The following is a 22164-nucleotide window of genomic DNA, read 5'->3' as shown; positions in this document are numbered from 1 at the left end:
GCACTTCTTTGCACAGGTACTACAGCATTCACCATTTTCATGAAATGATGCCATTTGAAGAACAAAAAAGAAAAACATCGTACAGTGGAAGGTCAGTTTCACAGTAGCCACATAACCACATATCTCAAAAGGGTTTTTAAAAAACAAAACAAAAAAAACCACTTAATTTTACGCAAAACATCTCTGGTGCGAAATTTTAACCCAATTATCAAAGTTTCAGGAAGCGTAAATGTGCATTTGTGCTGCTAGTAAAGGTCCAGTGTGTAAGAAACAGTGACACCTAATGGCAAGACTTATTCTAAGTAAAGTTTAAGTAAATTTAATCTTAATAAATAAAGACAAATAACACCAATAAATATCTTCGTGTGCAGTTGGGGGCGAGGAAAGAGACGCACAGCCGAGGCGTTTCTGCATTTCCTCTATTTATAGACCTGACTTCCAGACAAAACAACAGATATTCCTGGAGATAATGTCTCCTGTATGATTTACAATGAGTGAATTTGCAGAGGACTAATCCACTTTTGAGCAGCTCGGGGGCTGAGTGGAGAGCCGCGTGACCACGGAATAAAAACCACCTCCAGACCCCAGAGCCGTCATTAATCAGAGCCTTGGCCCGACAATCCAATACCTGCCGCTGCTCCCGTCTCTCCAGAGCCTGTTGTGGGATATTTATGCTGATTGTCTGTCTCACCTCCTCCTCCCTTCCTCCCCCTCCTTCCTGATCCACTTCCTGTCATTAATTAAAAAGCATGCACTGAATTCACTGCTCGGTTTCATACGAGCAGGATCTTTTTTTTCCTGTGGGGGTTTGTTTTGGGTTGTGTCTCAGAAAGTGTCCGTCTCCATCAGGGACGAGGGCCAACATGCCTCAATCGCCTGTCTTCACAGTTTGACGCTGGACAGCATGACGACTCCTTCTGGGTAAAAATAACAACCTATTTAGTGATGGTTAGCGGGCTAATTATGGGCTGTTCTTTATGTGAGCAGCATTCAGCACACATCGCCATCACCGCTCTGCTTCAGGCTCAGAGTGACTGCTTCTCCTGGGACGACGAGCATCTCACTGTCAAGTCGTTCTCCATCAAGATTTAAAAAGGAAAAGATTAAAGAAACGCTCAATCGTTTAAAGAGCTTTTGCAAGGAATGTAAAAATCCATGACGACGACACAAATATAGTCTTCTTATTGTTTCTGCTTCTCCCTTTAGGGGCCACCACAGTGGTTCACCTGCCTCCGCCTTGTCCTCTTCTGTTACATCAATGTCCTCATGACATGAATGTGGTCTTCCTCTTTTCCTCCTGCCCGGCAGCTCCATCTTCAACATCCTTTATCAAATATAATCACTGTCTCACATCTGCACGAGACCAAACCATCCCAACCTCCACTGTCTTACTTAATGTTTAGAACAGCTCATTATTTGGCAGTCAGTACATTGGTGGATATATAGAATAGCTCATTATTTGGCAGTCAGTCCATTGGTGGATATATAGAATAGCTCATTATTTGGCAGCCAGTTTCTTCTTTCTTTCTCCGTTTAGGGGTTGTTACAGCAGATCTGCCTCCATCTCGTCACTAAAGCTGCTGAAGTTTTTTCATTGAAGAGTTAACGCGCAAGTGAACCAAACAAGATAACAAGTCCCATGATGCCACGCTGCTTCCTGACGTAAGCTAACTAGAGCCTTATCCACATGGACAAATACAGTTTTCAGATTTTTGATAATCATATTTCAGAGCTCCCAAAACAATGTTTCTATGTGGATACAATGTGATAAAAAAACCCCATTGTGGATTCACCTAGACTAGAGCAGAAATTACATACTGTGACTTTAACTGTTTTGACAATGTTGGCATCACAAATATGATTCTCCAAAAACTATATTTACAAAACATTAAAAAAGGCATAAACATTAAACCAAGGCCAAAAAAAGGACAAGTCAGAGATTCACAGTGATGGAGTAAAAACGATGAAGAAGAAAAATGGCCTCACAGAAACTATGTAGAATGTAGAGAAGTGAATAAATAAATATTCATCAATCACTTAAAACATAAAAGGTAAAGAATGAGAAGGCGTCGTCTGTCAAACGTGTCTCCAAAACAACAGATTGTCTCCGCTGCCGAGACAGAATCTTGGACAGTAGGACTTTTTTTTTTTTAAATCCTGGAACAGAATATTAATCTGAAATGACGTCTGAAACTGTTTAAAAGAACGCGCTCTGCAGTTTGACACGGATCTCACAGTCATTTGTTTGTGATGTGAAAGCAGCGTTGACACTCAAAGAAAAGAGAAAACGCATTAAGTTTTAATAAACGTGTTTCGCTTCACTTGATTTTTTAAAAAACGTATTTATTTGTTGCCCCTCCTCAACATTCGTCATCACTTTTTCATCAAATCTGTGGACTGAATAATCTGTCCTTATTCTCAAAATACGATGTGGTTCACTCACACTATGAGTTTTTTGTGCCAATATTTTAAAACCAGTGCAGTAAAGCAATAAAATATGACACAGTTCTTGTGTGATATTTTTTATGGTTTTCTGATCAAATGAAGCAGTTTTATATTAACAAATGATAGGAAAAACGATTATTGTAAACATTTTAACTTTATCAAATGTTTGGATGAAAACTTTTCCACTTTTAGTGGATTTAACGGCATTTATCACGTTTCAGAAAAGAAACTATCATAAATAATGAATTACAATTCAATCAAAAATGGCAACTGGAGGTAGAAGAAGTAGAGAAACTACAAACAAATTGATGAAACACTTACGTGAAGCCAATGCGACAAAAGTCTTCCTCATGTGTGTCTCTCATTAATCCTGTATTTCAGTTTCCAGAGTCATTTGTGAACAAACTTTTTCAGTTCCTTAAAATTCCAGTTCACTGTAAACTTCCTTTTTTTTACGACAGCTAAAAAAAGCATATTCCACAGTTTCCAGTTCAGTAAAAACTGTCACAGTCGGATGTTTCCTGAGGGAAGTGAGACGCAGCTGAACACTGAGCCGAATCACAGGTGAAACTAATCAGGGAGGAGCCAGTGATCTCAAAGGCGGGAAAACACAGGAAGTGTGTGAGTCACCAAAATAAAACAGGAAGTGAGGAAAAATGGGGGTTTTGTCCTCCAAAAAAAAATTTTATTGTATTTGCATGTTAATAATATATATGTATTTTAACCTAGTCTTTTTTATATGGTCATATCACTATAAAGTATCTGTGATGACTTGTCCTGCTGCATTAATAATCATATATTAAATATTATATATAGTGATTAGAAAAATACATGGAATCCATGATATTATATTTGAAAAAATCTCTTAATAACAAAGTCTTTAATTATTTGTGTTATAGCAGAATTTTAACATATTTATAGTTAATGTAATTGTTTGTAACACACGTGTAAATATCCTTCATTTAAAGAAATAAAGCAGGTTTTATCTGAAATTAAAGGGTAATAAGTGTATATTTTAAGATGATGTAATACAGATGGATATTAGGAGATTAGATTTTATTTTAGAGTGTATTTACAGTGAATTGTCCAGAGAAACAACCTGTGTGCAGCTTTATATCCACATACAATTTGTATTGTGATATATATCAATAACAAATGATGTAAAAAAGTATATTGTGATAAAAGATTTTTCCCATAAGGCCCAGCCCTACAGGCAATGAGGTTTTTTGTTCCAAATAACAAATAAATCATCATCAGCCATTTGAGAACATCATCATTTCCACGTTTGACAAACACTGATCAACATTTTCTGACATTTTATGGACCAAATATTCAGAAGCTACATCTCTAACCTTCATAAATCTACTCCTCTAGTCTTGATGACCACTCAAATCTGCTTTAGCCCACAGTTCACCCATTCATTCATTCATTTATGCATTCACACAGCACATGCATACGCTGCACTATCTCTGTCACACATCTATCACACCCATTCACACGCTGCTGGCACAGCCGCCAGGAGCAATTACGGGTTAAATGTCTCGTCCAAGGACACATCAGCTCGTTGACTAATGAACCTCATCCTTACGGCTGGAAGACGACCTGCTGCACCGCTGAACCACAGCCAGAGAAAGCAGAAATTATCCATTTATTTCCATTTAACCCAAATATTAGCAGTGTTTTCTCAGATTTCACACGTTTTCCCAGGTTTTTGCTGCTTCCACTAAACTGGGAGCAGATCTGAAGCGGAGCTTGTGTTTGTTTGCAGCTCTGCACTTCTCACCTCCCTGCCTGTGCTTCTAACACCAGCCACGGCACCCACTGTCTTCTAACACATTTACTCATGAGAGAAGTCACATGTAGAGGAAGTGTAGCTGCTCTCAGCGGCAGCTTCATCTCACTGCAGCAAATGAAGAAAAAAAAAACAGGAAACGACGTGAGTGAAAAATGGCACTTGTGTGACAGAGTGACCTCCCGCAGAAGAATAATGACTGCAGTCACATTTACACGCAGATGAATGAGTGAAAGTTCAGGTGTGGTGCTTTGATGTGAGTCCATGAATGAAGCAGTGAAACGACACCAGCAGCTTTTTCATCACCATATAATCATGGTGTGATGAGGTTTCCTGACAAAAACATTGGTCACGACTGAAGGAACAAAAAGAGCCAACGTTTTCTTGTGCAGTTGAAGCCTGAGTCAAACCAGACTGCATCTCAATCTCAAACAGAGTTCTTTTCCTCGGATAGTCCGCTTCGTTTGGGCAGGTGTGAAAGACCCATTCAACGTGGGACTGCAAATGGAACTACCCAGCAAACCAAAGAGGTGGTTTGGTCCGCTTACAAAAGTAAACCAGACTACACTTTGAGGCATTCTCTGCCCAGTTGAACCTTGTCCCCCGGACTATCTTGGTGTGAATGCGCCCTAAGTACGAGTCTGGAAAGAGTAAAGTCACAAAACACAACTCAGAGCAAGTAGGAGATGCATTCAGGGAATCTTGTAACTCTGATCACTAGATCATATACAGAAATGGACGTAATCTTCCAGTTGCAATACAAATGCTCATTTTGAAGTCTTGACATTTGCATTATCACCACGTTGTTGTTGTTTTTAAAACCACATGTTGTCATCATCTGCAACCAGGCTCCTATTGGACGATACCGGCTGTCGATCACAAAGGTGTCCACGCATTTGTGTTGTGCTTTGTTGTCTATAGGGATGAGACAATGTTTACTAATGTCAAGGAAGTAGAGATTTTTCAAAAGACTTCCTTTTAAACTAAATTCTTCTTGCAGTGGAGTTGCAAGAACTGCTAATTCCATCCTACTTTCTGTAGACTTCACTTTTCTACTTACTACCTTTATATTAAGTCTATGTCATCACAGACTCACATCTATGGGGGTTTGATCCGTGATAACACATGCAAATACATTTGTCATGTTCTGCTGAGCAGAAGCACCTGAAGACCCCGCAGACTGTTTGATGGCAGGAAGTGAATATTCGTGCGCGATTGTCAAAGCTTCAGTCTCGTCTGTGTTTAACTGGAGGCAGTTGTCAATCATTCATATTTTAAAGACATCTAAGCATTCATGTAAGACAGCGATAGCTTATGTTAGAATATTTGAAACACAACATTGTAACGGCTAATGATCTGCGTGAGAGGCAGAATGACATGGGACCCAGAGCAGATCCCTGAGGGACACCACATGGAAACCAGAGTGAAAACCAATCCAGAGTCGGGAAGGAGGTTGTTCTTTGTTCCACTTGAAAACATTTAAACAAACCAAAAGCCTACTAGTCGTACTGCTGCTGCCACCTTGTGGTGATCAATGCACAAGTATGGAAATACACTGAATTGTTTTTTTGCACTAATACATGTTCCTACCTGGAATCTTAATGCAAGATTTTTCAGTTTTTACTTGTAATCATTCACATGTATCATCAATATCCTTATTCAAGTTTTTCTGGAATAGTTCCTGGAATATCATTATTGATATTGGATATCATACTATAATATTGTTACCCCTGATTACCCTCTGAAGTTACCATCATTGGCTGAAGACAATTCCCTCTTAACCTTCATTAGCACACACTGCATGTACATACAGAGTTGGTTTTTTTCGCTCATTCCCCTCATCATTTAACCATTTTGCATTATTCATACATCATTTCACATTTTGTTATCACGTTTGTTTTTTACACTCATGGAACACAAGCCTTAATTAATACACGTAATTTGCTCGCAGTGCAAATTATGGGCAGCATCAGTGCCGGCGTGAGAGCTGCAGTGCTTTGCTGCTGCTGCTGTCATTTGTAATAAAATGATAAGAATATGTGAAGGAAATTGGTAAATAATTCAAACAAAAGGTTGGGAGGTGTGTTCAGGGATACTGGCATGTGACAAATTCAACTCCCTGACTTCACCATGCGTGTGTGGAGCTAGAGAGAAAGGCAACCATTTCCTGTCGGTCAGAGTATAGCAAAATGACACCACACCAAAGCTTCATGTGAAGACAATGTTTGTTACTGAAGGGCGTACTTCCTGTTGCCAAAAGGTGGCACAGTGACTGATAGATTATCATTATGGACCAACTGGCCCCTATGAAAACATATTTTTGGCTAATACCATGGTTGCCGTGGTAACCCACGTACATATCAAAGGAAGGTGATGGTGGCCTGCTACGTGGCTAATGGGAACACAAATGTGTGTCATTTTTTAACTCTAATTCCAGCAAAATTTATCGGATCGGCTTCAAACTTGGTCAGATTGCAATTTTCCCATGTTCTGATGTGGTCACCAAGTTTAGTCAGTTTTAGTCAATGGCAAGGCCCTCAAAACTGTGGTCACTGTGAAGTGTGATTAAGATTGAACTGTGGAGGGAAGCACAAGTTCAAGAAAGGTGACAATAGTGTGAGTTTGGACGGAGATTAGGAGCAGCAGGAACAGTATTGCATTCACTTTACCACAACGTTGACGTGGCGAAAAGTTAGCTGAGCCAAAAGACAAAGCTCTCAATTGACAGGTCGATATTCGCTCCTACCCTCACCAATGGTCATGATTGAAAGACCAAGATCGTGGGTACAAAGATTTTGTATCTCAGTGGCTGGGAAAACTGAGTAATCCGGGGGGAACTCGGGAGTAGAGAGATGCTGCTCTTTTGTGTCTATAGGAGGCAGTTGAGGTGGTTCAGGCACCTGGTCAAGATGCCACCAGGGAGTGCCTCCCTAGCAAGATGTTCCTGACACGTCCAACTGGGAGAAAACCTAGGGGCAGAGAACCAAGGACTAGGTGGAGAGATTAAATCCCCTCACTGACCTGGAAGTACCTGGGGATCCCCAATAAGAGTTGGACGATGTGGCCAGGGAAAGGGAAGTCTGGGGCTCCCGCAAGAGATGCTACCCCAATGATCCGATCTTGAATAAACAGTTGATGAAAGATGAATGGATGGACAGTTTGCCGGAGATTATTAGAAGAAGAGTAAGTGAAAGGCTCTAAATATTGTGACTGATGTCAAAAATGTGTGAAAACCCTGATGTGTAATTGTTACGTGTTGAAACAGTTACAGCCGTGTGTTTGTGCGAGTGTCAGGCCTGCAGTGACGCTCCTGAACCTGAAATGAGTCGCTCGAAGCAAAGTGTAGGCAGTGACATGCCGTCAAACTTCAAACAGCTGAAGACAATCCCTCGTCGGAGCTTCACTCCAGCCTCATTTGAATACTACACCCGGGATTGCTCCCACTTTGAACTTCTCCTGCGCGTTTTTCTCATATCTCGCCGTCGCCGGGCAGAGAAAATGCGCCTCTTGTTGTTTTCACACAAATGAATTTTGTTTCAAGTCTGTGTTTTCTCCCCGCACTCCACGAGCACCAGGTGTATACAATCATAAATGTAACATATGTTTGCCAGTGTGAAAACACACGAGATCCTCTGTCCAGATGTTCCTTACATCATTCATTCATTCATTCATGTAGCACCGGGTTCATTTAGAGAAGAAACAACGTGACTGCTTGAATACATTAGTTTGGATTTCTGTGAGGAAAAATACACGATAATCGCACACACAGGTCTTAAAGGTACGGTATGATAAAATAAAAATAATTAAACTCAACTAAACGCAGTCCGTTTCTCCAGCTTACATCATTCTTCTCTGAGGCAACGCTCGTACAAATGGAGAGGTTTTCCATATTTAAAGGTTTAGTGTGGAAAATTGGAGGAAATTATTTTCATTTGAATTGAAAAAAAAACCCATAATCATACTTCAAATTCTTCATGTGCTCAATCACCGACTGTATGATTGTATGATGAGTGTAACGCAGACGACACATTTGCGTTACGCGACAGTTTGTGCAATCAGAAAAATTCCGACAGTTTCTGAAAGCTGAGAAGTTGCCCGTCAGAGCCTACGTGTGGTTGTCATGATAATTTCACTTGCGATGTTGCAGGAAGCCAGAGAATCTGCATCTTTGCGACCTTTGGCCTGTTTTTGACCATTGAGAGACAAAGACTCAAAAAATATGTTGTTTTATTCTGCTCAAATTTCAATTTTTTTATTTTAACATGCAGTAAATTGTAAATTACTGCCGGATAATGAAAGTTATTCTGGAAAAATGGGCAAAAGCACTTGGTTACAGGAAATGTTCTGGTCCTTTCGGATAAGATAACGGACATTTTGAGGCTAATGTTTTAAAAGGTTAACTCAGAATTAACCTTTTTTTATGATTATTATTATAATTTTTTTAAATCAGGAACAGGGTCAGCTCTAAAATGGCAGCCGTTTTTTTGGATTACCCTGTTTGTACGGTAGTCCACAACGGACAAATTTAACATTGTGACTTTTCGGCCAATGTTTATGTTCATGCTAACGTGCCCAAAATCACTGTTTTATACTTACGATTCGAAATTGCATATGTTAATCCCTCACACTACAGGATAATTTGGAACAGATTATCTGTTAAAATCAGATTCAAATCTGAAGACACAGGAACAGATCGGGAACGTAATCTGTCCAATTACCCTTGAGTGTGGGCGGAGTTTAAGAAAGACAGAGACTTGTGGAGCCGATTGACTTAATCACCGCTGTGTGAACTCATTTTACAATGTTTGAATGTGACGGACTTTTGTTTATATATGTTTAAGATTTATATTACAGGATAACAATTATGTATTTATTTATTTATTTATTTATAGTCTAATCAATGCCATTTAAATTAGATTTAATTGAAACATACAAACTCAGGAGTCAACAACTCGGGAACAAGTTGGGGGTAAAAAAAATAAAACAACAACAACATAAATGTCATTATGTAGCAGAACCTCAGAAAAACAACGGTAACATTTTGTTCTTTCACGGTCATTAACTCTGGTTTTACAAACAAAAATAGCTCCGACCACGGTAATTATTTCTCTGTTTCTGTGGAACATTTGCAGATCACATGAACATCATGATCGTTTCTCTACCTCAGACCTTCAGTCAGTTTATTTCTGAATTACTGATCAGACAAATGGTATTAAATCATTCATGACACGACAAAAACAGCTCATGATGAAATTTAGAAAAAAGTTAGACGATCAAACACATTTGTGTATTTGATGAAACGATGAGTCGTGGTAATAATCCAGCAACAGCACACGACTGTGGATTATTCAAACGCTCATTAATAAACCGCTCTTGATTTACTGTGTTCAGACTCCAGACAACAAACTTGTCTGTTTTATGATGTTTTATTGTGAAAGTATTTAACTTTGATTTAATGTTTGATTGAACTACAGCAGCTGCAGTTTAGATATCAATGACTAATGGGTTAGTAAATTAACCATTTTTGGAATATGTTGTGTTTTTTTTGCTCCACTGTGAAAGTAAACTGAATTTATATTTGGTTTGTGAACAAAACTTAGGGACATTTTTCACAATTTTCTTTGGACTAAGCGACTAATCAACCAACAGAGAAGCGAGAAATTTGACAAATGAATCAATTATTTTAAATAATTACTTTCTCTGCAGCCATAGATGTACAACTGGGTGACAAATATGATAAAACAAACTTGATTAAATATAACCAAAGATACACTGGAGTTGCTTCACATTATTATTAAAATGGATTTATGGCGTGAACACGTCACCCATGTTTTATATGAACTCTATTGGCCGTTGGTTCATTTTAGAAAGTTTATTTAATTCAAGATTTTATTGCCTTTTAAGCCATTAATGGCCGTTCTTTACCTCATTTAGTGGTGATATTAGCGTAGCATGAAAACATCGGTCACTGGACGTACTCAGGTCAAGATGCAAACACTGGGGGTGACCATTTCTTTGCAGGTTTCCCCCCACAATCCGTTTTCAAGTAAACATAAAACATATTTATCCAGAAATATTTAATTATAATACGCAGTAGCACAGTGACACTTTCTGTCTGTTCTTAATTGTACATTTTCTAGTTTTACTGATTCTTATGTTATTGTTTTATTGTATTTTTTTAAATATATATATATTTTTTTTAATTCCCATTATTTTATTGTGTACTTTTTATTTTTTATTTTATTTTACGTGAAGCACTTTGAAGACCTTACAGTTATTTCTAAAGTGCTATATAAATAAACTATATAAATTGATTGATTAAAAATGGTTGTGAATTGCAAAAATAATAGGATTGATTAATCACAAATTAAATGTTGCACTTGTTTTTTTATTTGTTTGACAGCTGTGATTATATCGCAGGACGGCACGATACCACTTATATGTGTCCGATACACACACGGATATCATCTGATACTGATACTGATATCAGTCTGTGAACAACACATTTGTGCTGAGTCATTTCAAGCTATTTCAGAGACGTAATTCTCCACCTGTGTCAAAAGTAATCTTCTAAATAAACAGTACACAACATGATTCAGCTAAAATGTACATACATTTTGCGATATATCATTTCCTATAACTTTGAGCAGTACTGGCCCGATACCATACTGAGTATCATCGATGTCGCTCATCCATAATTATCTCATGATACAGTAGATTTTCATTTACAGCTCTTCATTCACAGTCACTGAGCAGGCAGAGCGACTGTGAACTCGACTGATCAGACGTGCACGTCAACAGGAGAGTGATGACTCTCACAGCTGAGACTGAGTGCAGCGTCGTCTCCGTGCATCGCAGCGTCTCTCTGAAACAAAGCAGGGAATTCATGACAGGAGCCGTTCTCCAGCGGAGAGATTTTGTTTGACGGTGATTGGAGACGGTGCCCCACTTTCTGCGCTTCGCCCTCATGGGAAACGCTCCTCACTCTTCCCACCTCCTCCTCCTCCTCCTCCTCGCCTGCTTGAAAACAGAGAGCCAGTGAAACAACTGCACTAAATACAGACCTGCAGTTACCATAGGAACCAGCACTGGTGCATCCCTGACTAGTCCTACTGTATTCTCATTTTGCACTTGACCCAGAAAAAAAACCCCCAGAAGTGTCGTCCCACCCGTCAAAAAATGTCCAGGTGATATAACAATGAACGACGCGATGACCGAGCGAGAAAAACCAGTGCGACAAAAAGGAGGAGGAAGATTCAGGAGTGTGAGAAGGATGGAGAGGTGGAAGTGATGATGACGATGATGCTGCCGAAGGCTCTTCAGGGAGACTGGATTTACAGTGACACCGAACATAAAGCAGAGCTGCGAGGCTGGCCATAGTTAAAGTGGACGGGACAGCACGCGGATCGCGTTCCACATACATCAGGTTCTACCGCTGCTGACAACAGTCCTGAAATAAAGGACGATGTGACAGCTCTTCTTTTTTTAGGGACAGTGTGGCAGGGCGGTTATTAAAGTTATATAATGCCAGGTGCTGCACTGCATCACACTGCTGTGCTTCTAAAATGACACCGGCAATATTCTCACTCCCAAAAACATTAGAACTTTACACTGAATTCTCTTCTGTTCAAACACATTTGCGACTGTGAGTCATGAGGAAGCCTGGTTCTTAATATAACGATAGATAAATAGATAGAGTAATTTAATAGAGTAAATCGTTAGTTAGCTAGCATAGCATAGCAGCAGAGTAAATAGTAGCTTCCTAGCATAGATGGATAGAGTAAATAGTTAGCTAACTAGCAAACATAGAAAGAGTCTAAAATAGTTATCTAGCTAGCATAGATAGAGAGGTAGAGTAAATAATAGCGAGCTAGCATAGATATATACTGTAAAGTAGTAGTAGTAAATAGCTAGTTAGTTAGTAATAGCTCGATTCCACTCGTTTCGGGATAAGTCACGTCAATTTCTTCATCACTTCACTTGCTTTGACAGGTTTGATTCTTGTGATCGGACGTCGCGCTCATGACTCTTACAGTGACGACACTCTCTGACCAATCAGTGGCCGGCAGTGTGTTGACGTCATGTTTTAGTATCGGCTCAGCTGAACCTCATCAGAGCAGGAACTAAAAAAGACCACCAGGTTCTATCACTGATGGAAAAGCAAAAAAAAGAGCAGAGTCGAGTCGTGCGACAACTGTATAATGGAAAAAATGTCGTTACACTAATTCCAGATCAATCATGAGGCTCTGGATAAGATGAAAAGATACTGGCTCCCCCTTGTGGTACATCAAATTAAATCTCTAGGCCTGTAGAGTAAGTCAGATTTATCCGGATAAATGGATACTGTGAATACTTTTTTAAAGAATCCTATTGTGCAGCCAGCTAGAGCACAGCACATTATTGTGTAGACATTTCACCGGGTTAAATCATTTCATACTGAGCCTTCAGTTCCACCGGGGCATCATTACAGCGTCCAAACAAGAGCACACGATGATTCCACTGCCAGACTTTAGTCTCATGGACATGACAGAGCATCTGCATTCTCACCAGTCCTCGTAACAACTCTCACATGTTTCCCCAAAGAGAAGTTATCATGAAAAAAACATACATCATTTCACACTTATCTGCAGTGAGTAACATTATAATGACACCGAGCGCTTAATGTGGTGAAGATTAGATGCTACGCGAGACACAGTGCATACGAAACAATTCGCATATATATGATAAAAGTCCTGTATATCACACAGCATGAGGCCTGCGAGCGCCGCAAACATGTTCCAGGCTCCGACATCCATCAAACCAACGAGTCACAACTGATCTCTAAAGTCCTCGCGCTTCAAAGGAATTACAGCCGCTGCAAATCCAATTTCGTGGCTCGTGGCTGGACTTTGTGCGGAGCGCGCAGAGAAAAGTGATGTCAAGTAAGTGCAGAAAAGAACTTTTGCAGTCAGCACAAACAATAAAAACAAAGATTTCAATAAAGGCAGTAAGGAGACAAATGGGTGACGCCGAATACATTTTTCATGGCAAATCTTCGGAAGTGGGGGGAAAAAAAGCGTTGGGCGTTTCTGAGAAATAATGGCTGCACTTTGTATTTTACAGAGCGTTAGGAAGGTCTCGGATTTATACACAGACTGCAGAGACTGTGTGCTAATGTAGAGAATGTAATATCTGCACAGCACGATGGTAAACACACGCACAACTAATATGCAAATGTTCTGCTCAAACAGGGAAATAAAGGTGCTTTTTCTAAACAACACGACTGATACGACAAGCAGGACAATTTACAGCAACACGGAAAATATCTATAATATCTATAATAACTGCAATTTCAGCCTGTGATTCACTTATCCATTCTGTTATAGATTTAAAAAGTGATGAATCTACGGAAGCTGGTTTCTGCCACATGGAAAAAATAATGTATATCAAAGTCATAACAATTACATACTAAGTGATAATTATGAAATGTTAAGTCATAATTATGAAATGTTAAATCATAATTATCAGATGATAGGTCACAATTATGAGATAATATCCCTTAATTATGAGATGATAAGTTATAAATATGAGATTCTCAAGTCATAATTACAAGATACTATGTCATAATTATGAGACACTAAGTCATAATAATGAGATAAGTCATCATTTTGAGATATTAAGTCATAATAATGAGATACTAAGTCATAATAATGAGATACTAAGTCACAATTATGAGATATTAAGTCATAATAATGAGATACTAAGTCATAATAATGAGATACTAAGTCACAGTTATGAGATATTAAGTCATAATAATGAGATACTAAGTCATAATTATGAGATGCTAAGGCATCATTTTGAGATACTAAGTCATAATAATGAGATACAAAGTCATAATTATGTGAAGCTAAGTCATACTTTTGAGATACTAAGTCAATAATTAGATGCTATGTCATAATTATGATATGCTAAGTCATACCTATGAGATGCTAAGACATAATTTTGAGAAACTAAGTCATAATAAGGAGATACTAAGTGATAATTATGAGATGCTAAGTCAAAATTATAAGATGCTAAGACATAATTATGAGATACTAAGTCCTAATAATGAGATGCTAAGTCATAATTATGAGATGCCAAGTCATCATTTTGAGATACTAAGTCATCATAATGAGATACTAAGTCATAATTATGAGCTACTAAGTCCTAATAATGAGATGCTAAGTCATAATTATGAGATATTAAGTCATAATAATGAGATACTAAGTCATCATTTTGAAATACTAAGTCATAATTATGAGATATTAAGTCATAATTATGAGATGCTAAGTCCTAGTTCTGAGAATTGCAAGATGCAATATTTTTCAATTATATTAAATTTTCACAGTAGCCCACAGCTGACAAAAATAAACATCTTTTGAATTTTGATGCAAACTGAGGAGGCGACGTCAGTTCAACCACACTTGGAAGAGAAGAGTGAAGTTATTCATATTCAGCCAGATCATGCAGGTTCACCATGTTGTAGTGTTTTCGCACGCTGTACCTTCAAAGTATTTAATTCTCCTCTCTGTTTGCAGGAGAGCAGACTAAAGGGCAGCGACACAAAAGCCTCCTTACAGTATATGTGATACACATTGTGAGTCAGTGGTCTTTTTGCGCTTTTACCCTCCTGCTGTTTCTCTCCTTCACTGTGACCTTTAGTGGCTGGAAAAAAAGAAAAAGAACTTGCATTCACACAGTTCTGGGGAATTTGAACTATTTTTCCACCATCTTCTCAACCCTAAGGCAAAAAAGGGGGAGGAGAAAATGGCTCTTCTTCTTCTATACAGTATATACAGAGCAGGATTGTTCATAGGCCATTTCAGTTTCACTTGTCAAGCCTTTTAAATGGTTGACTCCTATATTATTACAGTACAATCAGGCATTCAGCTCGATTCCACTCAGTTCGGTCTCGTCACGTCAATTTCTTCATCACTTCACTTGCTTTTACAGGTTTGATTCATGTGTCGGAATTCTTGTACAATCAGGCATTCAGCACCATATACGCTAATGATTGGACACATGTAGACATTTATGAGACACCAAGTCATAATAATGACATAGTCATATTCATGAGATACTAAGTCCTAATAATGAGATACTAAGTCATAATAATGACATAGTCATATTCATGAGATACTAAGTCGTAATAATGAGATACTAAGTCATAATAATGACATAGTCATATTCATGAGATACTAAGTCCTAATAATGAGATACTAAATCACAATTATGAGATAGTCATATTCATGAGATACTAAGTCGTAATAATGAAATACTAAGTCATAATAATGACATAGTCATATTCATGAGATACTAAGTCGTAATAATGATACTAAGTCATAATGAGATACTCATAATAATGAGATACTAAGTCACAATAATGAGATACTAAGACATAATAATGAGATAAACTAATGAGATACATAATAATGACATACATAGTCATATTTATGAGCTACTAAGTCATAATAATGAGATACTAAGTCACAATGAGTTACATAATAATGACATACTTAGTCATATTCATTAGATACCAAGTCATAATAATGACATAGTCATATTCATGAGCTACCAAGTCATACTAATGAGATACTAAGTCATAATTATGACAGTCATATTCATGACATACTAAGTCATAATAATGAGATACTACGTCCTAATTATGAGATACTACATCATAATTATGAGATACTAAGTCATAATAATGAGCTACCAAGTGATAATAATGAGATACTAAGTAATAATAATTAGATACTAAGTAATAATAATGAGATACCAAGTCATAATAATGACATACTAAGTCATAATAATGAAATATTAAGTCATAATAATGAGATACTAAGTCATAATTATGAGACACTAAGTCATAAGTCATAATAATGAGATACCAAGTCATACTTAGTCATAATAATGACATACTTGGTCATATTCATGATATACTAAGTCATAATAATGAAATACTATGTCATAATAATGAGATACTAAGTCAAAATAATGAAATACTAAGTCATAATAATGAGATACTAAGTCATAATTATGAGACACTAAGTCATAAGTCATAATTATGAGATACCAAGTCATACTAAGTCATAATAATGACATACTTGGTCATATTCATGATATACTAAGTCATAATAATGAGATACCAAGTCATAATAATGAGATACTAAGTCATAATAATGAGATACTTAGTCATAATAATGAGATACTCATAATAATGAGATACTAAGTCATAATAATGAGATATTTAGTCATTATTATGAGACACTAAGTCATAATTATGAGATACTAAGTCCTAATTAGTCATAATAATGAGATACCAAGTCATAATAATGAGACACTAATTCATAAGTCATAATTATGAGATACTAAGTCATAATAATGACATAGTCATATTCATGAGATACTAAGTCGTAATAATGAGATACTAAGTCATAATAATGACATAGTCACATTCATATATACCGGGTTTAATGAGGATACCAAGTCGACACAAGTCATATTTAGGATACTCATAATAATGAGATACTAAGTCATAATGAGATACTAAGTCACAATAATGAGATACTTAGTCACAATAATGAGATACTAAGTCATAATAATGAAAAACTAAGACATAATAATGACATACATAGTCATATTTATGAGCTACTAAGTCATAATAATGAGATACTAAGTCACAATGAGTTACTCATAATAATGACATACTTAGTCATATTCATTAGATACCAAGTCATAATAATGACATAGTCATATTCATGAGCTACCAAGTCATACTAATGAGATACTAAGTCTTAATTATGACAGTCATATTCATGAGATACTAAGTCATAATAATGAGATACTACGTCCTAATTATGAGATACTAAGTAATAATAATGAGATACCAAGTCATGTATTGTTCACTATTCTGTAGCTCTATATCTGCTATAAGCCTGGGTAAATATGATAACAAGTCATAATTATGAGAATACTAAGCTCATAAGTCAAGTAATAATGAGATGCTCGTCATCATACTTAGTCAATAATGAAATACTGTCAGAGATACTGTCAAGAAATACTAAGTCATAATAGAGATACTAAGTCATAATATGACACTAAGTCATAGAGATACTAAGTCATAGTCATAATAATGACATACTTGGTCATATTCATGATATACTAAGTCATACAATGAGATACCAAGTCATAATAATGAAATACTAAGTCATAATAATGAGACACTAAGTCATAATTATGAGACACTAAGTCATAATTATGAGATACCAAGTCATACTAAGTCATAATAATGACATACTTGGTCATATTCATGATATACTAAGTCATAATAATGAGATACCAAGTCATAATAATGAAATACTAAGTCATAATAATGAGATACCAAGTCATAATAATGAGACACTAAGTCATACTGACATAATGACACACAGTTTTAGGGGAAATGTAAGTATTTTTTTCTTCTCAGCTAAAAAAAGGGGGAGGAGAAACTGGCTCTTCTTTTTCTACATATACAGAGCAGGATTGCTCATAGGCCGTTTCACTAATAGTCAATTTCACTTGTGAGGCCTTTTAAATGGCCACCTCCTCTTTTATTGCAGTACAGCCAATCAGGCATTCAGCACCAAACAAGCTAATGATTGAACAAATGTAGTGGCAAATTGGACAGATTTTCTGGCTGTATTTTTTTAATTTTTTTTCCGAGCAGCAGTATTCCATAATGACATTGTTTAAGCACACAACTGTTTTTGTCTTTAATGGTGATTTGAATGGCAGCGGCGTACGATGCCGCTCTGCTGCGCCGCGCTGACACAGTCGTCTGCAGTTAAGGCCCCGGCAGCATCATATTACAGAGTTAGAAATGTGCTGCGGTCGGTCTAAGTGGTCTGTGAGAGCTCTGCTGAAAGGAAACACACTCCACTTATAGAGACGTTAAGGCTAAAAGGCACACGGAATGGAAGGAGGGGGGCGGTGTAAAACCATATGTGACAACGAATGAAACGCGGTGGGCGATATGTCACCGACCATTGTGGCTCTGTTCAGAAAATAAAATGTGATTATCTACATTTTACATTTCAGAAAACTCGGCACAGCAAAAAATAATCCAAACCACATTTAAAAATCGCCTGAAGCCTCAGGATCGACTGGTGCCGTGAAACAGGAATTTAAATGTCACCTACACATAATATGCCGCTTTTCCAATATACAGTTCTAGCTCTACTTGGTTGAGTCTAATCTAATCTAATCTGACCAATATTCACATTTTAACTAAAGCAGTATTTTACAAGAGCATTTTTTTTTTAAACACCCAAAAAAATGACCCATATTTTGGACCAAACCCAGTGTTTGGGAACCATTGATAAAACTTTAAAACTAAATATCTTTATATATAGTATATTATTTTACAGTTTCAAAGGGTACCAGCAAATCAAAGTGATTGTTTTTTGTGTGTTAATAAAGTTTTTTTTTAAAAAAATTCACAAGATAAGTGATGGACTAAGGAAACACTTAAGGGAAAGATTAAACAATACTTGAGTAATATAATTTGCATTATCCACATCCATAAACCCCAGTATAGAAAATATAAATGAGAAACAATTAAAACAAATGTTGCAAAAATACATTCATAGGCACATTATAAACAATTTAATCCTAATTTTGTATCTTATGTTTCCTTTCTAAGTTTCTATTCAAACTCTCCCTGGGACTGAGAGAGCAGAGAAACAGAGGATTCAATTAGGTTTAATAACCACTGGTAATGAAACAGGTATTTTTTCTATAATTCTGGGTAATTTTATACACGGCAAACAACGTGGATTCGACACTTTATTGCCGAACATCATGAAATGACTTTGCAGAGAAGTTAGAACGAAGGAAAATGTTCATTATTTGGAAATCAATAACAATCTGTAACACTTTTTCTGTTTCAAGTTATCTATGTAAAAAAAAGTTGAAGAAAGTTTGGACTAAACTAATGTAACATCTTATCTTTTAATTAAGAAAAATAATAATAATATATACACGGCGATGGTTATTGTTCACCTGATGTGATTTAAACGGACACTTTTAATATTAAAAAATGAGCTGAGCGAAATCTCCTGAGCGATCTCTTCTCCGCGCTGACGACACTTTTTTAATCTTTTACGATGTCGGTAGACGGCAAAGGATTTTAATCATCACGTTTAATGGCTTTCATGAGGGGAAGCGTTTCCATCTTTGACCTCTAACAGCGCCTGCATTGCCAGGTTTTGACATTTTAGGTCCCGCAATTTTGTTTTTGTTTTTGCAACACACCAATATCTCACCAATTCTCATATTTTGGGTCATAAAATGGCAGAAAATGGTGTAAAAAAGTCAGTTATTTTCTAGTCCACGAATGCCTACCAATGATACTTAGTTTCTCACAATAAACTGTACTTACAGCAGACCCCTGCATGTGTGAGAGCTGCTGCTCCCTGGCCTGTGATTCTGCAGCATATGGACTCACAGCGGTCGTCGTTAACACAGTTCAGGTTAAACGTCCTGCACTTTAAAAAAGCCTTAATGACTCAAACGGCCTCCGGGGATCAAGTTTCCTCAACGACCAAAACACTGTTGTCCACAAATCAGTTCGATAACAGGGTGAAGGGACACGTCAGACTTAATGGTCTGGTCAGGAGTTCACTCTTCATTCAAATACAAAGTGATGTAACAAGACTGTTGAGGACGATTGTTTTGGAATTTGTCATTTATTGTCTTGTTAGTCATCATTTAGGAACAAATGTACTCTTGTGGATGATAAAATGACCTAATATAATTCAGACAGAGGTTCTCAACCTTAACTACCAGACATTAGATTAAGATGGCGTGAGAGACAACGTGGCTAATTCCTATTTTTCCAATTATTTTCATTATTTTTTGTTATTTGCTTCATTTTCTACACAATATACAGTAGAAACAGTATTTCTGATTTTACTCCAAGTACCACCAGAGGAAGCTCGCGTACCACTGTTGGTACACATACCACAGTTTGGGAACCATGGACTTTACAACATTACTGTCTAAAAGTGGCCAATTTTACAAGCTAGTTTGAAGTATTCTAGCCAAGCATAAATGGACCATTGATGGTTTATTTTTCTTAACACAAGAACATTTTAAACCCTTTTAACACAAATTATTTGGCTTATTTTCCTTGGGAACTTTATCTACCTCATAATTTCATGAAAACTTACTTGACTTTATTTTGTCTTTGGGCTCAGAAGTGTGGATTTCAGTAGTTCAGGCTTGTAGAAATCACCTGTGATGTCATGTGGGGGGGGTGGTCTCAATAGCCCTGCAGTAAGTAACATGTACAATGTGTCTATATTTGAGGAATAACATTGATATTTAACTGTATTTGCATCACATTTGATTTCAGTTTAGTTTAATTTCCATTAATTGTTTTTGTTGAAAATACTGTACATAAGACATGTCTTTATCTCACTGTTAGACAGACTTTTCCAACAGGAAACTGAAGTTTGTAAACCACTCACTCTCCCACACCAAACCTCATAGAGAAAATCAGTCATTTTAACATCACACACACAAAGGAATTGTTGATCCACTGTTGATTCCATCAGTAAATTCAAATGACTTATTTTAGTGAATTCGGCATTTGACATCCTTCAAGATTCAGATTTACTTCAGTGACACAAAGTGACCACACAAGGCAGCAGTAGACCAGCAGCTACTGTGTCCACACGAGGTAAAAACACTGATTTTCTCTAAGGGGTTTGGTGTGGGAGAGTGAGTGGTTTACAAACAGTAGAGCTCTAGAAATTCAACTGTATTTGCATTAAAATGCCAAAGTGTATGATAAAATGCATCATTTACGGACTATATTTAAGATCGCAATCTTCATTGTTGAATATTTCCAGTTTATTCCCATTAATTGCAGTTCAAAAGTCCTGAAATTGTGTTTCTTGTGTTCCACAACTGACCGTGAGAGGCAGCATCACACACACAGAGATTAAGATGGAGGTGAGGTGTGTCACAACAGCTGTGGTAATCCCTCCTGGATTGAAACATGCCCTGCCCTTCCCTCCCTCTCTCTCTCTCTCACTCTCTCTCACACATTTAGATTTAATGAGCTCATGCTGGGGTAAAAAGTCTAGAGTATTTGAGGTGGTGGTTTTACGGTGGCAGCTTCCACCCATTACAGCGACTTAAAAAAGAAGAAGAATCAATTGTGAAGGTGGTGTTCAAAGAAGGCTCAGTCAGTGGTTTGACAGCGAGCCCGAACGAGCTGACACCAGGGATTTCTCCGTCTCTGCGTCGCATATTTCTTCTTTATGAGAATCTGAGACACATTACACACACCCCAGGAAGTTTCCTGTCGCTACCATGCAGCGTTTTTAGATTCTCTTCAGACTAATGTGCTCAGCTATGATTTCCTTTTCTCTGTAAGCAGCATGGATGTGTCAGAGCACACACACACAAAAAAGGGAATGTGCACCGCGAGATACTAAATACTGAAGAGCGCTGGACTCAGCAGAGTACGCCGCATTAACAGGTGAGAGGTCAAAGTGCCTCCAGAGTGTCCTCTCGTTCTCTGAACGCACAGTGAAGGCTTGAAGGCAGAGAAAATGGATGCTTTCGCTGTGAGACGCTCGCTCCTGTGCTTGTGTGCAATTCCTTCAGGATCCTTCGCTGCCTTGAAGTGTCACAGCAGGTTTTCAGGAAGGTGAAGAAAGAAGGAAGGAGAAGATTTAAGCGTGAGATCCACCGATTCATCAGCTCAGACGGGACATTTTGTAACCTTTGTTCTCGCTCCACTCAGTTTGGTATCAGTCACGCCGTTTTCCATGACTTCATAGCTCCTCCTCAACGTGGGCGGAGTCGACAAAGAAACTGACACGACACAAACACACAAGCCAGTGACTTGCAAAGCA

The 22164-nt window shown here is 37.5% G+C and overlaps 1 protein-coding gene across 2 annotated transcripts in view; it reads right to left on the bottom strand.

Moving 5' to 3' along the window:
- The window catches only part of lrfn1 (leucine rich repeat and fibronectin type III domain containing 1), a 173179-nt gene that overhangs the window by 108586 nt on the left and 42429 nt on the right, over nt 1-22164 (bottom strand). The window contains exon 1 of one of the 2 annotated variants that reach the window (XM_044031259.1): nt 2767-2939. The exons of the other annotated variant lie outside the window; for it this stretch is intronic. The gene's annotated coding sequence lies outside the window, so the exon portion shown is untranslated. Of the gene's footprint in view, nt 1-2766; nt 2940-22164 lie in introns of those variants that run through there. 2 annotated transcript variants of the gene reach the window in all.

Source organism: Solea senegalensis, linkage group LG8 (genome assembly GCF_019176455.1).
Source record: "Solea senegalensis isolate Sse05_10M linkage group LG8, IFAPA_SoseM_1, whole genome shotgun sequence".
In the NCBI taxonomy this organism is placed as follows: domain Eukaryota; kingdom Metazoa; phylum Chordata; class Actinopteri; order Pleuronectiformes; family Soleidae; genus Solea; species Solea senegalensis.
Note: the sequence above shows the minus strand (reverse complement) of the source record. Positions and strands in the feature narration are given on the sequence as shown.